Consider the following 23,889-nt stretch of genomic DNA (forward strand, 5'->3'; position numbering starts at 1 on the left):
TTGCATCTATTTAATTGTGCATGTTTGGAGGTGGGTTATTTTTCCCCCACTCATTGGCTAATTAAACAAGTAGTACAATAATTACCATCAAAACGTGGAAATTTCTATAGAATGCATTTCTTCCACATACGCACACATTTTGTTAATGCAAGTGGTAATTATTTACTTATTTATCATCAATAGTGCCTGAAAGTCGGTTGGTCCTTAATTACTTCCTAATTATCCAGACCCCTATTTCTTTATAAAGACTGACTTGAAAACAGCAGTTCAATAGCTCAGACATTTTACAACTAACATTGATTTCTCCTCCCTCCTCATTTATTGATGGGCCATTCTCCCACTTGTATTTATTTTTCCATGATAAAATTATAAATGAGCATGCTTATTCATTTTAATTCCTTCAGTTAGCATTAGCTCAGCTAGCCTCTTCATTTTCTTTGCCTCTTTTGGCTGTAATAGTTCTATTGAGATTCTCTTGTTTGAATCCTTCCCTGTGATCCATTTCAAAAATATGCTCCTTTCAGTTTTGAGCTTTGTCTTGCAAGTTCTATATACGTCATGCCCCCTTTCACAAAATTATGCTGCCAAATAATCATTTTAGCACATAAACTTCCTCAGCCCATGCCAACTTACACACTATCATCTTTTTAAGTTGTCCCTTTGTTCTCTTTGTAGCTTTAATATATGCAAAAGTTGCAGATACTCTATCACATATATTTTGACAGAAAAATAAAACATATTCGTCAATGAATAGCATATGTATTTACCTCCAGTAGCCTGGGGAAAACAGAAACAATCAGAATAGTTCTATAAATAGAAGCTTCATCAGTTTAATCTCTTCAAACTTTCCACAAACACAACCATTCTGCCCAAGGTAAGATTCTCTTCCATGATTTGCTTTGTCCATAGCACAAGACCCTTATTTATCCTTCATTCTTCTTCCAAACTCCAACATGTGCTTCAAAATGTATAATAATCTCTGCCTGATGAAATGGAAAGGGAAATCACTTTTCCACTTAAATAGCAGAGAATATTCCTTTAGTGACATTGACACCTTGGGTGGGAATTTTTTTGGTGTACTCCTTTCTGAAAGTGATCTTTATCCCACTTCCAAGTATCCTAAAATAATAAAACACAAACAAAAAAACTATACTTTTAAACTTAACCCATGGTATGAAACATGACAAAGTAAGACATTGTATTAGTTTCCTGTTGCTGCTATAACAAATTACCAAAAACATGGTGGCTTAAAACAACACAGATTCATTATTTAACAGTTCTAGAAATCAGAAGTCTGAAATGGATCTCATTGAGCTAAAGTCAAGGTGGCAGCAGGGCTGTGTTCTTTCTGGAGGCTCTAGAGGTTCTTTCTAGAGGAAAATCGGTTTCCTTACCTTTCTAGCTTCTGGAGGCTGCCCACAAATTTAGCTCCTGGCCCCCTCTCATCTTTAAAGCCAGCAATGGGTGGATAAACTTCACACACTGCACCACTCTGACACTGACTCTCCTTCCATCTTTAACCTATAAGGAGCCTACGATTATGTTAAGCCCACCTAGATAATCCAGGATAATCTACCCGTCTCAAAGTCAGCTGATTAGCAACTTTAATTCCTCCTTGCCATGTAATTTAACAGTTCATGGGTTCTGGGAATTAAGATGTGAACATCTTTGGGGAGCCATTTTTCTATTACAGTATTATGAATGAATTTGTTATGAACAAACAAACAAACAGAACATACATTTTCAAACGAATGTTATCTCCTTCACAGTAGTCCCGCTTGGGTAGACTGCATTCTTTCTAATCATGCTGAAATTATTAAAGAGGTTCTATTTTTTGGTGGTGTCTGCAAGTTCAATGGAACATTCTTGGCATATCTATACTTGTATCAAATGTTTATGCTTTTAAATATGAATTTGCATTTGAACAGAGCCAAAAATCATATGAAAGCAAATGTATTGACTATCGTAAATAATCAAATAAAAAAGTGTCACTTTGAGTCAAAAACAAGACAAAACCAATGAAATAATGAGATTGATTTTTTCAGTAGACTGATTTTTCTTGTAAATGATAATGTTATAATAATCATAATAATCATAAATAGCTAACCGAGCACTCATTAGGTATCCAGGACTATTCTAGGACTTTCACTTGAATTATCTTATACCTGTGAGGTAGGAACTATTATGAACTCCATTTTACATGAGTTTAATAAGCAGGGAGTTTAACTTATTTAAGGTTACCAGCTAGAAAGTGGAAGAGCAGGGATTCCAGCCCAAGGAATCTCTCCTAATCCTGTTATCAGCAACATACCTACACAATTCTCCCCATTTTCTTTTCACCTAACTTCCCACCCACAACCCTCATTTCGCTTTCACAAATATTTGTTCTATAATTTCATTATTTAGTTTGAAGGCAAAAAAACTCCCTGTTGCCAAATAGATTTTTTTATGTAAGCTAACATACATCTGGTCATTTATCTAATCAATTCCATCCTTTCTCATTTCATTTCAAGGCAAAGTGTTCTGCTATAAAGCAGGAAAAAATATTTAAGTATACTAATAATAGCAAAAAAGTCAGGTGACATATTTATTTGGCTTGTGCTTTGTGACATTTAAGAATTGCATTATAACCAAAAACAAACAAAAAAAAGAACAAACATGAGATAAAGACCAAGAGATGACTCCAAGTGGATAGCAATTATTCAACTTTATCGTGGTGTGAAACAGGTATATTTTCAGTATGTTCCTCAATGTACAGGTGTATGGAGCTATGTCATACAATGGTGCTGTGTCCAAATAAACCCATCATAAGTTGAAAATACTGTAAGTCAAAAACACACATTCAACTTACAATATTTTCTCTTTTTAAAAAACAACGGAAATTTATTTTCTCACAGTTCTGGAGGCTGGAATTCTAAAATTAGGGCGTTGGCAGCTTTGGTTTCTCTTAAGACCTCTCTCCTTCGCTTGCAGATGGCCACCTTCTCCCTTTGTCTTCACGTCCTTTTTTTTTCTGTGTGTGGAAGTCTCTGGTGTCTTTCTGTCTGCCCATATTTCCTTTTCTTATGAGGACACCAGTCACATTGGATTAGAGCTTAAGCATATGAATTTTGGAAGACACAATTCAGTCCATAACAGTATGGTGCTCCGCCTGAACCAGTGCACCATCCAGGTGAATCTGGAAGCTGCCACCACTGTCTCAGTGTCAGGGCCCACATCCCTCCCCTATTGCTCAGCGTCAAGCCCTGTATGATAAGGGCTTTGCCTTCGTTCTCCCTTTTAAAACTTATAATGACCTTATGAGGTGGGCTTGGTTATCCATGTCTTTTAGCTGAATGTTAGAAGCTTTGAGAGGTGAAATAACTTTCCCAAGTTTGCCAACCAGAGCTACAGCCTTGTCTAGTGTGTCTCAATTTTCAGTATTTTCCACTTAGGATGGGTTTATCAGAAAGTGACCCCACCATAAGTAAAGGAGCATCTGCAGAAAATATCTAGTGCCTCAGATTTTCTTCCCAGCAATTCTGGGTGCAGACGTTAAGTATGTAAAATTTCTAAATGTTACTCTGCTGTAAAAAGATCATCTCTAACTACCATCTTTATTGACAAATGAGTGGGAGAAGGAGACTTTCAGTCCTAAGGATAAGTCAGAAGGACACAGGCACACACAGTGTGATAATTCAGTGTCTGTGAAAAGGCTGAGAAAAGCCAAACCAGCCTGGCTGGCAAATTAACTCCTCTGAGGCTCCTTTCTGGGCAGCAGCATCAGGAAGCCATTGAGAGCAGCTTAGCCGTAGAGAGGACTGGAAGGGGCTCTTTGGGCATATAATACAAAAAGCAGCAGACATATTTAGGCAACTTTTATCCCTACAAAAGTAAGAATGTAAAGACGACTCTATCCCTATAAAAATTCAGCCTGTCAGTTTGTCCCTGAAAATCACAGTAAGAAGCTGAAGTCCACATCAAGTGACTTGCAGGAAGCTCATGTCATCCCCGGGATTTCTGCAGATTCCCAGAATTATATTATCATGAACACCTCTCCCTCCCAGCTCCAGTCTCTGCTCAGTTAGTTCAGTTTAAGGATCATTTTTCCTTCCTAAGCCTAAGTTATCCTCCACACTACATCAACCTCCATAATTTACAAACACACAAATTAAAACACTCACCCCTGGTGGCATGACATTGGTGTCTGAGTGTCTGGGAATACTGAATATGTATATGTTGTAAATTGAGACAGACTATATATATATATGTGTGTGTATATATGTATATATACACACACATATATATATAACAGCATTACACAAAAACTCACATGTAATATATGACATCTCCATTCATTAAAGTTTTTGGCTATTCTCTGTCTCCTCTGCCCTTCTCACATCCCCCTCCTAAAACAACTTAATCAGGAACAAAATATATATTTTAATAAATACTTACACATATATGTAGTTTGCTCATGCAGAGTAATTTGTCTCCCTCCAGTCCCTCAATAACAAGGTTCCTTTGGAGCAACCAAAATCTGGAACTTTGATATCATCATTGTAGAATCCCTGATGAAGTTGTTAAACAAAGTGTGTCTCTTCCTCCATTTCCGGCATGAATGTTGTGTGGTGAAATGGGAGGTTCTATTTATATAACAGGTAAGCAGATAAGGTAATAACTTAAGGTATTATTATCAACTACTCTATTTGAGTTCCTACCTTGAGTCTATTACCAAACTGTATCATTCCTGCATACAAACTACCTCTCGGAATTACACTCTTGCTTTCCAATTCCCTGGACATTTCCTGGAACTATGTTGGCAGTACCTGGATTATCAACACCCTTCATAGATGCCATTGTCTCCCTACCCAAACCAGAAACTGCTGCTGAAATCACTTTGACAAATATTTGTTTTATAATCTCATTCTTTAGTTTAAAGATACAAAAGCTCCCTATTGCCAAAGAGATTTTTTAAACGTAAGCTAACATACATCTGGCCATTTATGTAATCAACTCCATCCTTTCTTGCTTTCCTGTACAAATCTACCTCTGGCCAAGTAAATCTATTTCCAAACTCCAATCAGCATGATTTATGTAGCCTCACAAGCATGTCTGTTTTTAGTTGCATGCCAGCTCCAGTGCCTGAAATATTCCTTCTCCTTTCTTCATCAATGAATATTCACTGGCACTTCAAAAACAAGGTCAAATTTTCTCTTCTCTTCTACAGGATGTGCTCCTTGACCTATGCCACCTGACTGACACCACTGCTCTACCCTCAGCCGCTTTATCAATTAAGGGCTCTGTTATCCATGAGCTTACATCTAGCCAAGATAACTTACATTAGCTGAGCACTTACTGTGTACTAAGCACTTTGCATGAGCATTAGCTCATTTAATCCTCACCAAAAAAAAAAAAAAAATTAACATGTGTACTCTTATCCCCATTAAACAGATGAGAAAATTGATGCTTAAAGAGCTTAAACACTTGTCCAGAACCACATAGCTAGAGCATGGCAGAACAAGATTTTGAACCTGGACTGTCTGGGTTCATCACTTGTACTCTAACGACTATAACATAAAACTGGTACAACAATTGTGTTATTCAATACATAGAGTCATTTATGTTTGTCTAGTCTGTTAATCCATCCAGACCAGGAACTTCTGAAAGTAATGGATGGCTCCTTCTACCATAATTATTTATAATCCTTGTCTCTTTTTCTTTGGATATTTTATTTTAAAATGGGGGAGGGCAATCATAATGGAATGACATAATGATATCTATTCCTCTCATAAGTGAAACTTGTTTGCCTCCACAGTCCATCAATCGGTACCAGTTATCCTCTAGGTAAGCTGATTTTAAGAGTTATCAGTTATCACTTAAGAATAATAGATGTAGGCCTAAAATTGCTACAAGGGGGATCATTATACTCCTGAAGCCCTCATCTGGCAGAATTGTTTAAAATTCTGGAAAATCAAATTCTTTCCAGACCACATAGGAATATGATCTGCTCTTTTTTCTTATTCTCAAGGAATCTAAAAAAAATAAGAAATGTAGCATTTCTGTGAAATCTGTTTTTCTTCCAGAAAAACAAACCAAAGAAAATATATATTTCTAAACTAGACTATGTAAAAATCCGTGTTTGTTTGCAGAAGTCCCAAGAGGAAATAATTTATCCTTTTGCAGACTAACTTAAGTGTACCTAATAACCTTCTTTTAAAAAAAAAATAATTTTATTGTGTATATTTTAGATTTACAACATGATGTTATGGGATACATATAGATAGTAAAATAATTATTATGGTGAGGCAGTTTAACATATCTATCATTTCACACAGTTACTTTTTTGTGACAAGAGCACTTAAAATATATTTATTTAACAAAAATCCTTAATACACTACAATTTGTTAACTTTATTCATGTTGTACATTAGATCTCTAACCATGTTCATCCTACCTGTCTGTTATTTTGTGTCCTTGACCTACATCTCACCATTTCCTCCCCCTACCCTCAGCTCATGTTAACCACTATTTCATTCTCTATCTCTATGTACTGGAGATCTTTTTGTTCCCACATATAAGTGAGATCATGCAATATTTCTCTTTCTGTTTCTGGTTTATTTCACTTAATATAATGTCCTCCAGACCCATCCATGTTGTAGCAAAAGGCAAGTTAGCAATACCTCTTCTGGGTCTATACCCAAAGGAGATGAAATCACCTTATTAAGATACCTGCATTCCCATGTTCATTGCAACATTATTCACAATGGCCAAGATATAGAAACAACCTAAATGTCCATTGACAGACAAATGGATAAAGAAAATGCATTGTATATGCAGTGGAATATTATTCAGCCTTAAAAAAAGAAGTGATCATAATAATCTTCCTGATGACATATCTGAGTAAGCATTACCAGTATTTACTATGCAGTCAAATGTTCCATTTCTTGCAACTATTAGTCTTAGTATGCTTTTACATGATGAATAGCCTCCCAATAAGAAAATTAATCAAAGAAAACAAAATCATATTTCTTCCTCAAAATTGTAATAGAATAAAATGTATAAAAGGGATGGAATAAGCAAGTAATACGTGATTTATTTTATAATCTCTTAGGCACCAAGAGCCTATTTCCACTAAAGCAAATCTTAAAGCTCTCTCTATAAATAGGTATTTGATAGATGTTGACTTTTATTCTACCGGTTCTCATTAGTTTCATAATGGTAACTCTATGTAATTTTCAACTACCAGCTAGCAGACCTGGGTTTGGGAATTTGCAATGGTGAATTTATAATGACCCCATCTTGCAGCTAGTCTACTTATGAAACGCAAAATAATTTTTACATCGCTCTTTTTAAAACAACATGAATAAACAAATCCACTGGCAGGAAAAACAATTATGTAATTCATTCTAAGTCATTCTGTGTATAATTTTCAAAATATGTATTACTTCAAGTTATCAAGTTTTCAGCTCCTTATGAGCAAAAACCTGGGAATTGGTGGATTTGGAGATGCATTTCTTTAAAAAAATTGGGCATAATAAAATGAACTGAAATACTTTCATAAGAATTATACATTTATTTTAAATTAATTCATAGATGCTGACTTATTCATTTAAAATTGTAAAAACGTTTTTACTGTTAGACCATCTTGACTCATTTAATTAGTTAAAGACTTCATGCCAGTTTAATGTGCCTGGAGGTTTTTGCATACTTCATTATAAAAATAGAGTTTAAAGATAAAGACCGTTCCTTGATAATGTTAATAAAAATCATTTAAATGGATAGAACAGTCAATAGGGCTTTGTGATTACATTACACCTATATCAGAAAAAAGAATGCTATTAATCCTCAAAATATTCATACCTTAAAAGCTATTTAACATTATGTAAATGTGATAAAGACTCTCCAATTTATTTCACAGTGATTTGGGCAGGAGGCAGCCAGCAGGCAAGAAAGAACAAGACCATATTGATGCGAACAGTCATTTGATAATATAGAAAAAGGAGTGGAAGGAGAGAAGAAAAAGTACAAGGAGAAGCTGGGAAGGAAGAGGGAGGGAGGAGAAGGAAAACTAATGCTTCTTGAGCACATCTAATTTGGCAGACATTCTTTTAAATATCTTGATATGAATTACTATATTGAAGCTTCATGAGCTCCATGAAGCAGGTGCTGGCATTATCTCCATTGCACAGAGGAGGAAGCAAAATAGAGGCCAAAATTCTTTTAAGCAAGTAGTTTGATTAGGGGAAGAAGAAGAAGAAGAAGGAGAAGGAGAAGGAGGAATAGCCAGATGGGTAAAATGATAGATAGTTCCCTTCTGGGAGGGAAAAATGTATTTACTATACATGTTATCTACTTGGGTTCTCTACTTGTTTTCTATTCAGGGACTCTTACACTGAGATCAGTGAGAAAAACTTTCCTTTTCTAGAGAACAGGAATTTTTGAACACCACCAGGCAAGGTAGCAGTCTACCAAACTGAGCCTCTGTGTGAAGTAAGAATAAGTGTCTCCTCCTGGAGAAAGAATCACAAAAATGGCAACTCAGTGGATGAATTAGAAAAAGCACCTGCTCCAGTTGCATGACACAAACAAGTTTATACTTCCTCTGGGCTAAAGTCACCCAAGGCCAGGGCCTACCACCTAGCAAATGGGAGTTTAGCCTCCACTGGCCAGGTGCTGCTGTGCAGGAAATAGCCTGCTCAAGTGGTCACATACTGAATCCTAGGACGAGATGGGTATATTGATTTTGTTAAAAGGCTTCAAATGTAACTCTAACACCTTGGGAGGCTCACTTCCCATCTTTCTCAGCACTCCCTTGAACCTGAGATTCAGAAACACCTTTCAGGTCTCAACATATTCTGTTACTTGGCGCAGAATATCTTCCCTCACCTTGTAGGCCCTTGCCTACCTGGATAATCACTATTCAACTCAATTCAAATGCCACTTCTTCTGGGAAGCTGTCCCTAAAGTCAAAGTTAAGAAATAAAACAGACCAGACAGGAGACTACCGTTGCCTAAAGGAAAAATCCAATAGCCAAAAATAGACAAATTTTAGTCTGAGAGTCAGACTGAAAACAAGAAATATTTTGGGTTTAATTCCTATTCTTTCCTCAATTGACTACAATTAAATGGTGAGGAAACCAGTGCTCATGTGCTCACACCGCAAATGTTCTTGCAATCCCTACTATTTCCAAATTAAAAGAGCTTTAAAGCCCAATCTAAGTGACCCTCAGTAAACTCCTTGAAGCCTTTGTTTCCTCAGTTTTAAAATGGGCATAATAATACCTACCTTAGCAAAGCGTTATATAGCAAATGCTCTCTAAATGTTAGCCTCTTCCCTTCCCTTAGACTGTGAAAAATATGCTTACGTTTCCCCAACCCCACTAATCTATAAACTTCTAAAGCCAAAACCATGTCTTATTTACATAGATTCTCTTTGTATCTTTCTTCTCACTCCACCTCTACCTCATCACAATATCTAACACATAAACATTTGCTCAATAAATATTTGATAAATGCACACAAAGATGGTTTACAGTACCTGCCTGTAAGGACTTTAATAATTTATAGGAGAGATGCCAAAATTTCCCAAAGAAGCTGTGGTATGCAACAAAGGAAGAACTGATGCTTATCGGTTTTCTTTTCCTCATCTCTGATGTTTACTAATTTATTCGTGTAACAAACATTTTTAAAGTGTCTGTTTTTTTAAAGTGCATATGTCATGTGGAAAGCACTGTAGTTGGAGTTATGGGGAGAGGAGGGAAAAGTGCAGGGGAGCCTTTCCCTTGAAGTCTAAATGAAGAAAAAAGAAATTTATCTGAATAATTAGAAGAGACCATTGACTATGATGATCACAATATAGAGAATCAACCCAAAATGCCAGAGCCATTCAAAAAGGAGAGTGATGATCTGTAAGGCAGCAGTGTGAGAGGACAAGCCTGTGGTTTTCCATGTCCTCATGGAAACCTGATAAGGCGAAAGAAAGCTCTAAATACTTTGTCAAGCATAAAGACAGGGAAGTAGGTGCCAAAGATGTTGGCTTTATTACTTTTATGGTTAGTACATATTGTACCATGATGCAAAGAAGATTAGAAGACATACACCACAATGCCAATAGGTATTAACTCAATGTGATCAGATTATAATTTTTTTCTAGACATGTGTATCTTTTTTTTGTCTTTTTAACATTTGCTCATTTACCATAGGTTAACCATTGGTTCTATAATTACAAGATAAAACCATTAGCCCTTCTTATTTATCTAATGTTCTTACATGCTACCAAATAATAATATAAATGAATATGGCATCTTTATTGCACTCTCCCTGTGCTTTTAAACATAAAGTTTCCCATAATTAAGTGGCATCCATTTCTTATTTCTCTTTGAATCATTTAAATTGTGTATTTTTCATGGGAAAAGGATCCCTTATTCCATAAAGAGTGCTGAGAACACTGGCTAACCATACGCAGAAGATCGAAATTATCCCTACCTATCATACAGATCTTTCTGCTGTTGGGAAGTTTCTTTCAGCAGAGGCACAGTTGCAGTGCTGGACTCAGCAGGGAAAGTCTGCAGCTCTACCCAACAATCAGACAGTTCTGGTGCTTGTGAAAGATCTTGGAAAATAGCACTTCTTTTACCCTCATCTACCACTGCAGACACAACTGGGGCTTCTCCCACAGGAGCTTGGCATGGGTGTACCTATAGACAACATTTCTGGAACACTTCAGGGTGACTGCATCGTCACAGAAGGAGCACCCTCCAGATTCAGGCTTACATGAGAGATAGAGTTACAGTTCCTTTCTACTTGGAACATCAACATTCCTGCAGAGGAAAAGAGGTGGCTTTCTGATCTGAATAGCCAGCACATTGGGTCAGGATTATGTATGGGAGGTGGATCACTTTCCTGCTTGCCTGGCAGGGGAGCTGAGGTGACTCCCACTCTTCCCCTGATAAGATCTCAGTGTGTTTTACTGAGAGGTCTCCCAGTCACCTCTGTCAAGGCTGGAACTTCTGCCTACCATCAGGTATTACATTTATCTACCTGCTTTAGCCACAACTGGTTTCTACACAGCAACACCCCTACTGACCCAGAGCCAGAAATATTCAACTTAGTAAATAAAATACTGAGGGGGAAATAAATAAATAAGTGCATACCACAGGGGAATTAGATAAGTTTCAAGACACCTCTACCATACCAACCTAATAGGAGAAAGTGGACTTGCTCACATACCAAGCACATTGCTACTACAGCCAGCATCTGAGAAAGCCTCATAAAAGGACTGCCTATAACCAAGAACTCATACAGAGTCTTCACCCATGAAAGCACCAAGAGCTGAATTAGGCTACAATAAATCATAAACATTAAAGTAATATCTTTAAAGGGGAAAAAAAGAAATTAAAAAAACAGTCAAATCAAAAATGAATTCAAGAATAATTATAAGAAATAGTCTACACAAATAAAAAGAAACCAGAAAAATAATTCTGATAATATGACAAAACAGGATTCTATAGTACCCCTAAAAAAACACAGTAGATTTCCAGCAATGGATCCAAACCAAGGTGAAATCTTTCAAATACCAGATAAATAATTCAAAAGTTTGACCAGGTGCAGTGGCTCACTCCTGTAATCTTAGCACTTTGGGAGGCTGAGATGGGAGGATCACTTGAGCTCAGGAGTTTAAGATTATCCTGGGCAACATAGTGAGAACTCATCTCTACATGAAGAAGAAGAAGACAAAGAAAAAAGAAGTGGGGGGGAGGAGGAGGAAAGGGGGGGAGAGTAGGAAGTAGGAGGGGCAGGAGAAGAAGGAGGATGAGGAGAAAGAAGAAGGAGAAGAAGAAGGAGGAGGAGGGAAAGGAAGGAAGGAAGGAAAGAAAGAAAGAAAGAAAGAAAGAAAGAAAGAAAGAAAGAAAGAAAAGACATTGATTATTAAGCTCCACAAGGAGATACCAGAGAAAAGTGAAAACCAACAGAGAAATTTTAAAAACAATTCAGGATATGAATGAAAATTTTTCTAAAGAAATAGATATCTTAAAGGAAAATCAATCAAAACCTCTGGAAATAAAAAATGCATTTAGGAAATTACAAAATGCAGTGGAAAATGTTAACAAAAAACTAGAACAGGTAGAAGAAAGAATCTCAGAGCTCAAAGACAACACAAGAAAAATTAACCCAATCAGACAGAAATAAAGAAAAAAGAATCAAAAAGAAATGAACAACATCTCTAAGAAATATGGGATTTCATAAAATGGCCAAACCTAAGAATAACTGGTGTTCCTGAGAGAGAAGAGAAAGCAAAAACTTTGGAAAACTCATTTGAGGGAATAATTGAGGAAAACTTCCCTGGCCTTGCTAGAGATCTAGATATCCAAATACAAGAAGTTCAAAGAAATCGTGGAAGAGTCATGGCAAACAGGACTTCACCAAGGCATTTAGTCATCAGGCTATTCCTTTCTACTTGGAACATCAACATTCCTGCAGATGAAAAGAGGTGACTTTTCAGAAAAAAATTCTAAAAGCAGTGAGACAAAAGTATCAGGTAACCTATAAAGGAAAACCTAACATCAGACCGCTCAGAAGAAACCTTACAAGCTAGAAAGGATTGGGCTTCTATCTTTAGCCTCATTAAACAGAATAACTGTCATCCAATAATTTTGTTTCCAGCAAAATTAATTTCATAAATGAAGGAGTAATAAAGTCATTTTCAGGCAAATAAATGCTAAGGAAATTTGTCACTGCCACTCCAGCCCTACAAGAAATGCTAAAATGGGGGTTTTCTCCAAGATGGCCGAATAGGAACAGCTCCAGTCTACAGCTCCCAGCGTGAGCGACACAGAAGACAGGTGATGTCTGCATTTCCAACTGAGGTACCAGGTTCATTTCACGGGGGCTTGTCAGACAGTGGGTGCAGGACCATGGGTGCAGCGCATAGAGCATGAGCCGAAGCAGGGCGAGGCATCACCTCACCCAGGAAATGCAAGGGATCAGGGAATTCTCTTTCATAGCCAAGTAAAGCTGTGACAGACGGCACCTGGAAAATCGGGTCACTCCCACCCTAATACTGCACGCTTCCAATGGTCTAAGCAAACGGCACACCAGGAGATTATATCCCGTGCATGGCTCAGAGGGTCCAATGCCCACGGAGCCTCGCTCATTGCTAGCACAACACTCTGAGATCAAACTGCAAGGCGGCAGCGAGGCGAAGAGATGGGCCCCTGCCATTGCTGAGGCTTGAGTAGGTAAACAAAGCGGCCAGGAAGCTCAAACTGGGTGGAGCCCACTGCAGCTCATGGAGGCCTGCCTGCCTCTGTAGACTCCACATCTGGGGGCAGGGCATAGCCAAATAAAAGGCAGCAGAAACCTCTGCAGACTTAAATGTCCTTGTCTGACAGCTTTGAAGAGAGTAGTGGATCTCCCAGCACAGAGTTTGAGATCTGAGAATGGTCAGACTGCCTCCTCAAGTGGTTCCCTGACCCCCGAATAGCCTATCTGGGAGGCACCACCCAGTAGGGGCAGACTGATACCTCACACAGGCAGTTACCCCTCTGAGATGAAACCTCCAGAGGAACAATCAGACAGCAACATTTGCTGTTCAGCAATATTCACTGTTCTGCAGCCTCCGTTGCTGATACTGAGGCAAACAGGGTCTGGAGTGGACCTCCAGCAAACTCCAACAGACCTGCAGCTGAGGGTCCTGACTGTTAAAAGGAAAACTAGCAAACAGAAAGGACATCCACACCAAAACCCCATCTGTATGTCACCATCATCAAAGACCAAAGGTAGATAAAACCACAAAGATGGGGAAAAAACAGAACAGAAAAACTGAAAATTCTAAAAATCAGAGCTCCTCTCCTCCTCCAAAGGAATGCAGCTCCTCACCAGCAACGGAACAAAGCTGGATGGAGAATGACTTTGACGAGTTAAGAGAAGAAGGCTTCAGACAATCAAACTTCTCCAAGCTAAAGGAGGAACTTCGAACCCATGGCAAAGAAGTTAAAAACCTTGAAAAAAGATTAGATCAATGGCTAACTAGAATAAGCAATGCAGAGAAGTCCTTAAAGGACCTGATGGAGCTGAAAACCACAGCACGAGAACTACATGATGAATGCACAAGCTTCAGTAGCCAATTTGATCAACTGGAAGAAAGGGTGTCAGTGATTGAAGATCAAATGAATGAAATGAAGTGAGAAGAGAAGTTTAGAGAAAAAAGTGTAAAAAGAAACAAACAAAGCCTCCAAGAAATATGGGACTATGTGAAAAGACCAAATCTACGTCTGATTGGTGTACCTGAAAGTGACGGGGAGAATGGAACCAAGTTGGAAAATACTCTGCAGGATATTATCCAGGAGAAATTCCCCAACCTAGCAAGGCAGGCCAACATTCACATTCAGGAAATACAGAGAACACCACAAAGATACTCCTCGAGAAGAGCAACTCCAAGACACATAATTGTCAGATTCACCAAAGTTGAAATGAAGGAAAAAATGTTAAGGGCAGCCAGAGAGAAAGGTCGGGTTACCCACAAAGGGAAGCCCATCAGACTAACAGCTGATCTCTCGGCAGAAACTCTACAAGCCAGAAGAGAGTGAGGGTCAATATACAACATTCTTAAAGAAAAGAATTTTCAACCCAGAATTTCATATCCAGCCAAACTAACCTTCATAAGTGAAGGAGAAATAAAATACTTTACAGACAAGCAAATGCTGAGAGATTTTGTCACCACCAGACCTGCCCTACAAGAGCTCCCAAAGGAAGCACTAAACATGGAAAGGAACAACGAGTACCAGCCACTGCAAAAACATGCCAAATTGTAAAGACCATGAAGGCTAGGAAGAAACTGCATCAAACCATGAAGGCTAGGAAGAAACTGCATCAATTAACGAGCAAAATAACCAGCTAACATCATAATGACAGGATCAAATTCACACATAACAATATTAACCTTAAATGTAAATGGGCTAAATGCTCCAATTAAAAGACACAGACTGGCAAATTGGATAAAGAGTCAAGACCCATCAGTGTGCTGTATTCAGGAAACCCATCTCAAGTACAGAGACACACATAGGCTCAAAATAAAGGGATGGAGGAAGATCTACCAAGCAAATGGAAAACAGAAGAAGGCAGGGGTTGCAATCCTTGTCTCTGATAAAACCAGACTTTAAACAAACAAAGATCAAAAGAGACAAAGAAGGCCATTACATGATGGTAAAGGGATTAATTCAACAAGAAGAGCTAACTATCCTAAATATATATGCACCCAATACAGGAGCACCCAGATTCATAGAGCAAGTCCTGAGTGACCTACAAAGAGACTTAGACTCCCACACAATAATAATGGGAGACTTTAACACCCCACTGTCAACATTAGCCAGATCAACGAGACAGAAAGTTAACAAGGATATCTAGGAATTGAATTCAGCTCTGCACCAAGCCAACCTAATAGACATCTACAGAACTCTCCACCCCAAATCAACAGAATATACATTCTTCTCAGAACCACATCACACCTATTCCAAAATTGACCACATAGTTGGAAGTAAAGCACCCCTCAGCAAATGTAAAGGAACAGAAATTATAACAAACTATCTCTCAGACCACAGTGCAATCAAACTAGAACTCAGGATTAAGAAACTCACTCAAAACTGCTCAACTACATGGAAACTGAACAACCTGCTCCTGAATGACTACTAGGTACATAACGAAATGAAGGCAGAAATAAAGATGTTCTTTGAAACCAACGAGAACAAAGACACAACATACCAGAATCTCTGGGGCACATTTAAAGCAGTGTGTAGAGGGAAATTTATAGCACTAAATGCCCACAGGAGAAAGCAGGAAAGAACTAAAATTGACACCCTAACATCACAATTAAAAGAACTAGAGAAGCAAGAGCAAACATATTCAAAAGCTAGCAGAAGGCAAGAAATAACTAAGATCAGAGCAGAACTGAAGGAGACAGAGACACAAAAAACTCTTCAAAAAAAATCAGTGAATCCAGGAGTTGGTTTTTTGAAATGATCAACAAAATTGATAGACCACTAGCAAGAATAATAGAGAAGAAAAGAGAGAAGAATCAAATAGATGCAATAAAAAATGATAAAGGGGATATCACCACCAATCCCACAGAAATACAAACTACCAACAGAGAATACTATAAACACCTATACGCAAATAAACTAGAAAATCTAGAAGAAATGAATAAATTCCTGGACACATACACCCTCCCAAGACTAAACGAGGAAGAAGTTGAATCTCTGAATAGACCAGTAACAGGCTCTGAAATTGAGGCAATAATTAATAGCCTACCAACCAAAAAAAGTATAGGACCAGATAGATTCACAGCCGAATTCTACCAGAGGTGCAAGGAGGAGCTGGTACCATTCCTTCTGAAACTATTCCAATCAATAGAAAAAGAGGGAATCCTCCCTAACTCATTTTATGAGGCCAGTATCATCCTGATACCAAAGCCTGGCAGAGACACAACAAAAAAAGAGAATTTTAGACCAATATCCCTGATGAACATCGATGCAAAAATCCTCAATAAAATACTGGCAAACTGAATCCAGCAGCACATCAAAAAGCTTATCCACCATGATCAAGTGAGCTTCATCCCTGGGATGCAAGGCTGGTTCAACATATGCAAATCAATAAACGTAACCCAGCATACAAACAGAACCAAAGACAAAAACCACATAATTATCTCAATAGATGCAGAAAAGGCCTTCAACAAAATTCAACAATGCTTCATGCTAAAAACTCTCAATAAATTAGATATTGATGGGATGTATCTCAAAATAATAAGAGCTATTTATGACAAACCCACAGCCAATATCATACTGAATGGGCAAAAACTGGAAGCATTCCCTTTGAAAACTGGCACAAGACAGGGATGCCCTCTCTCACCACTCCTATTCAACATAGTGTTGGAAGTTCTGGCCAGGGCAATCAGGCAGGAGAAGGAAATAAAGGGTATTCAGTTAGGAAAAGAGGTAGTCAAACGGTCCCTGTCTGCAGATGACATGATTGCATATCTAGAAAACCCCATCATCTCACCCCTAAATCTCCTTAGGCTGATAAGCAACTTCAGCAAAGTCTCAGGATACAAAATCAATGTACAAAAATCACAAGCATTCTTATACACCAATAACAGACAAACAGAGAGCAAAATCATGAGTGAACTCCCATTCACAATTGCTATAAAGAGAATAAAATACCTAGGAATCCAACTTACAAGAGATGTGAAGGACCTCTTCAAGGACAGCTACAAACCACTGCTCAATGAAATAAAAATGGACACAAACAAATGGAAGAACATTCCATGCTCATGGATAGGAAGAATCAATATCATGAAAACGGCCATACTGCCCAAGGTAATTTATAGATTCAATGCCATCTCCATTAAGCTACCAATGACTTTCTTCACAGAATTGGAAAAAACTACTTTAAAGTTTATATGGAACCAAACAAGAGCCCACATTGCCAAGTCAATCCTAAGCCAAAAGAACAAAGCTGGAGGCATCCAGCTACCTGACTTCAAACTATTCTACAAGGCTACAGTAACCAAAACAGCATGGTACTGGTACCAAAACAGAGATATAGATCAATGGAACAGAACAGAGCCCTCAGAAATAATACCACACATCTACAACTATCTGATCTTTGACAAACCTGATAAATACAAGAAATGGGAAAAGGATTCCCCATTTAATAAATGGTGCCCGAAAAACTGGCTAGCCATATGTAGAAAGCTGAAACTGGATCCCTTCCTTACACCTTATGCAAAAATTAATTCAAGATGGATCAAAGACTTAAACCTTAGACCTAAAACCAGAAAAACCCTAGAAGAAAACCTAGGCAATACCATACAGTACATAGGCATGGGCAAGGACTTCATGTCTAAAATACCAAGAGCAATGGCAACAAAAGCCAAAATTGCCAAATGGGATCTAATTAAACTCAAGAGCTTCTGCACAGCAGAAGAAACTACCATCAGAGTGAACAGGCAATCTACAGAATGGGAGAAAATTTTTGCAATCTACTCATTTGACAAAGGGCTAATATCCAAAATCTACAAAGAACTCAAACAAATTTACAAGAAAAAACAAACAATCCCATCAACAAGTGGGCAAAGGATATGAACAGACACTTCTTAAAAGAAGACATTTATGCAGCCAAAAGACACATGAAAAAATGCTCATCATCACTGGCCAGCAGAGAAATGCAAATCAAAACCACAATGAGATACCATCTCACACCAGTTAGAATGGCAATCATTAAAAAGTCAGGAAACAACAGGTGCTGGAGTGGATGTGGAGAAATAGGAACACTTTTACACTGTTGGTGGGACTGTAAACTAGTTCAACCATTGTGGAAGACAGTGTGACTATTCCTCAGGGATCTAGAACTAGAAATACCATTTGACCCAGCCATCCCATTACTGGGTGTATACCCAAAGGACTATAAATCATGCTGCTATAAAGACACATGCACACGTATGTTTATTGTGGCACTATTCACAATAACAAAGACTTGGAACCAACCCAAATGTCCAACAATGATAGACTGGATTAAGAAAATGAGGCACATATACACCATGGAATACTATGCAGCCATAAAAAAGGATGAGTTCATGTCCTTTGTAGGGACATGGATGAAGCTGGAAACCATCATTCTCAGCAAACTATCGCAAGGACAAAAAACCAAACACCGCATGTTCTCACTCATAGGTGGGAATTGAACAATGAGAACACTTGGACACAGGAAGGGGAACATCACACACCGGGGCCTGTTGTGGGGTGGGGGGAGTGGGGAGGGATAGCATTAGGAGATATACCTAATGTAAATGATGAGTTAATGGGTGCAGCACACTAACATGGCACATGTATACATGTAACAAACCTGCATGTTGTGCACATGTACCCTAGAACTTAAAGTATAATAAAAATATATATATATAATAGAAATGATAAAATGAGTTCTAAATCTTAAAATGAAAGCTCAATATACACGAGAATACAACTACCTGAAAGCATAAAATTCACAGGGCCTATGAAACAATAACACAATGAAGAAAAAAAGTATCTAGGTAACAATTAGCATGATGAATTGAACAATACCTCACATCTCAATATTAACATTGAACATAAATAGCTTAAATGCTCCTCTTAAAAAATACAGATTGGCAGAATGTATTTTAAAAAATCACAAACTAAATATCTGCTGTCTTCAAGAGACCTATCTAACATGTGAGAATTCATATACATTCAAGGTAAAAGGCTGTAAAAAAGATATTCCATGCAAATGTAAATTGAAAGCAAGCAAGAGTAGCTATTCTTATATGAGATAAAACAGACTTTAAAGCAATGACAGTGAAAAAAGAAAAAGAAATTCCCTATATAATGATAAAAGGATCAACCCAACAAGAAGATATTACAATCCTAAATTTATATGCACCTATCACTGGAGCTCCCAGATTTATAAAACAATTACTTAAACCTGGGAAATGAGATAGAGAGCAACACAATATTAACGGGGGAACATTCTGCTGACTGCACTAGACAAATCATTGAGACATAAAGTCAACAAAAAAAAATGGACTTAAACTATAATCTAGAACAAGTGGCTCTAACACATATTTACAGTATATTCTACCCAAGAACTATAGAACATACATTCTTTTCATCAGCACATGGAACATTCTCGAAGACAGACCGTGTGATAGGCCACAAAACAAGTCTAAATAAATTTTTAAAAATCAAAATTATATCAAGTATCTTCTCAGACCACTGCAGAATAAAACTAAAAATCAACTGCCAAAGGAACCCTCAAAACTACACAAATACATGGAAATTAAACAATCTGCTCCTGAATGATTTTTGGGATTAACAATGAAATCAAGAAGGAAATTTAAAAATTCTTTGAAATGAATTATAATAGTGACACAAGTTATTAAAACCTCTGGGATACAACAAAAGCAGTGCTAAGAGGAAAGTTTATAGCAGTAAATGTCTACATCAAAAAGTCTCAAAGATCATAAATTGGCAACCTAATGTTACATCTCAAGGAACTAGAGAAACAAGAACAAACTAAACCCAAAGCTAGCATCAGAAAAAAAAAATAACGATCAGAGCAGAACTAAATATAATTGAAACAAAAAAATACAAAAGATCAATGAAACTAATATCTGGCTCTTTAAAAATATAAACAAAGTTGATAACCATTAGATAGATTGACCAACTAAAGAAAAGAGAAGATTCGAATAAGCTCAATTTGAAATTAAACTGGAGACGTTACAACCAATACCACAGAGATACAAAAGATCATTCAAGATTACTGTGAACAACTTTATGCACGCAAACTAGATAATCTAGAGGAAATGGATAAATTCCTGGAAACATACAATCCTCCTAGATTAAATCAGGAAGAAATAAGAACCCTGAACAGATCAATAACAAGCATCGAGATTAAATCAGTAATAATAATAATAATAATAAGCCCAGGGCCAGATAGATTCACAACTGAATTCTTTTTTTGTTTTGTTTTGTTTGTTTGTTTGTCTTCAGACAGAGTCTAACTCTGTCACCCAGGCTGGAGTGCAGTGGCATAATCTCGGCTCACTGCAACCTCTGCCTTCCTGGTTCAAGCAATTCTTCTGCCTCAGCCTCTCAAGAATCTGGGACTACAGGCATGTGCCACCACACTCAGCTAATTTTTGTATTTTTAGTACAGATGGGGTTTCACCATGTTGGCCAGGCCAGTCTTGAACTCCTGGCCTTAAGCAATTCACCTGCCTTGGCCTCCCAAAGTGCTGGAATTACAGGCAAGAGCACCTGGCCAGATTCACAGCTAAATTCTACCAGACATTCAAAGAAGAATTAATACCAATCCTACTGAAACTATTCCAAAAGATCAAGAAGAAAGAATCCTCCATAACTCGTTCTATGAAGCCAGTATCATCCTCATAACAAAACCAGGAAATGACATAACAGCAACAAAAAAAAAACTACCGATCAATATCCTTGATGAACATAGATGCAAAAATCTTCAACAAAATACTAGCTAACTGAATCCAACACCACATCAAAAAGATAATATACTATGATCAAGTGGGCTTCATCCAAAGGATGTACAGATGGTTTAGCATACTCAAGTCAATAAATGTGATACGTCACATAAACAGAATTAAAGACAAAAGTCATATAATAATTTCAGTAGATGCAGAAAAAGCATTTGATAAAATCCAGCATTGCTTTATCATAAAACTTCTCAACAAACTATCCATAGAAGGAACTCACCTCAAAATAATAAAAGTCATATATTAAAAAAACTCACAGCAAACATCATACTGAATGGGGAAAATTTGAAAGCATTAGCCCTGGGACCTGGAACAAGAGAAGGATGCCCAGTTTCACCACTTCAATTTGACGTAGTACTGGAAGTCCTAGCCAGAGCAATCAGGCAAGAGAAAGAAATAGAGGGCATCAAATTGGAAAAGAGAAAATCAAACTATCACTGTTGGCTGATAATATGATGATATACCTAGAAAACCCTAAAGACTCATCCAAAAGACTCCTAGATTTGATAAATGAATTCAGTAGTCTCAGGTTACAAAATCAGTGTATACAAATCAGTAGCACCACAATATATCAACAACAGCCAAGCTGAGAATCAAGTCAAGAACTCAATCCCTTCTACAAGAGCTGCAGAAAATAAAATAAAATACCTAGGAATATACTTAACCAAGGAGGTGAAAAATCTCTACAAGGAGAACTACAAAACACTGCTGAAAGAAATCATAGATGACACAAACAAATGGAAGCATATCCAATGCTCATAAATTGGAAGAAACAATATCTTTAAAATGACCATACTGCCCAAACCAATCTACAGGTCCAATGTAATTCCTATTCAAAGTTCCAATATCATTTTTCACAAAATTAGAAAAAAAAATCCTAAAATTCATATGGAACCAAAAAGGAGCCCAAATAGTCAAAGCAATCCTAAGGGAAAAAACAAATCTGGAGGCATCACACTAACCAGCCTTCAAATTATACTACAAGTCTATAGTTACCAAAACAGTATGGTACTGGTTTAAAAGTAGGCACATAGACTAATGGAACAGAATAGAGAACCCAGAAATAAAGCCAAATACTTACAACCAACTGATCTTTGACAAAGCATACAAAAACATAAATTGGGGGAAAGGACACTGTGTTTAATAAATGGTGCTGAGAAAACTGGCTTGCCACAGATAGAAGAGTAAAACTGGATCCATATCTTTCACCATATACAAAAATCAACTCAAGATGGATCAAAGACTTAAATCTAAGACATGAAACCATAAAACATCTAGAAGATAACATTGGAAAAACTCTTCTGGACATTGGCCTAGGCAAAGGATTCATTAGTAAGACCTCCAAAGCAAGTGCAACTAAACAAAAATATATAAATGGAACCGAATCAAACTAAAAGCCTTTTGTACAGTAAAAGAAATAATCATCAGAGTAAACAGACAACCCATATAATGGGAGCAAATATTTGCAAACTATGCATCTGACAATGGACTAATATCCAGAATCTACAAGGAACTCAAACAAATCATCTAGAAAAAAACAAATGAGCCCATCAAAAGAAAAGTGGACACATGACATGAATAGACATTTCTCAAAAGAAAATATACAAATGGCCAGTAAACATATGAAAAAATACTCAACATCACTAATCATCAGGGAAATGAAAATTTAAACCACAAGCAAGATACTGCCTTACTCCTGCAAGAGTAGCCATAATTAAAAAGTCAGAAAACAGTAGATGTTGGTGTGGACATGGTGAAAAGGGAGCACTTTTACACTGCTGGTAAGAATGTAAATTAGTACAACCACTATGGAAAACAGTATGGAGATTCCTTAAAGAACTAAAAGTAGAACTACCATTTGATCCAATCTATCAAGATTGAATCATGAGGAAATAGAAAATCTGAAGAGATCAATAATGCATAAGAAGATTGAATAAGTAATCAAAAACCTCCCAACAAAGAAAAGTCTAAGACCTGATGGCTTCACTGGTGAATTCTACCAAACCTTTAAAGAGAACTTACACCAACTTTTCTCAAATTCTTTCAGAAAATGGAAAAGGTAAGTGGCTTAGTCTGTTTTGAATTGCTATAAAGGAACACCTGAGGCTGGATAATTTATGAAGAAAAGAGGTTTATTTTGCTCATGGTTCATCAGACAGTAAATGAAGCATGGCAGCAGGATTTGCTTCTGGTGAGAACTTCAGGCTTCTTCCACTCATGGCAGAAGGTAAAGGAGAGCCACATGTGCAAATTGCATGGCAAGAGGAAGAAAGAGGGAGTGGAGGAAGTGCCATGTTCTTTTCAACAACTAGTTCTCACAGGAACTAAGAGTGGGAACTCACTCACTCCCACAAGAAGGCACAAAGTCACTCACAAGGGATCTGTCCCTCATGACCTAAACACTTCCCACCAGTTCCCACCTCCAATAATGGAGATCACGTTTCAACTAGGGACATGGTGGGACCAAACACACCATATCTAAACCATAGCACAGGCCAAACATCCCAATGAACACAGATGCAAAAATCCTCAACAAAATACTGGTGAACCAAATTAAACAACAATGTAAGAGGATCATATACCATGACCAAGCAAGATTTATTACTGGGATACAAGAATGGTTCAACATATGCAAATCAATAGATGTTATACACCACGTTAACAGAATATAAAGTAAAAATCATATGATCCTCTCAATAAATACAGAAAAAGCATTTGACAACATTCAGCATCCTTTCATGAAAAAAAAACCTCTCAAAATATCAGATATAGAAGGAATGTGCCTCAATATAATAGAAGCCATATATAACAAGCCCACAGCTAACATCATACCCA

Source organism: Pan troglodytes, chromosome 2 (assembly GCF_028858775.2).
Source record: "Pan troglodytes isolate AG18354 chromosome 2, NHGRI_mPanTro3-v2.0_pri, whole genome shotgun sequence".
Classification (NCBI taxonomy): Eukaryota; Metazoa; Chordata; class Mammalia; order Primates; family Hominidae; genus Pan; species Pan troglodytes.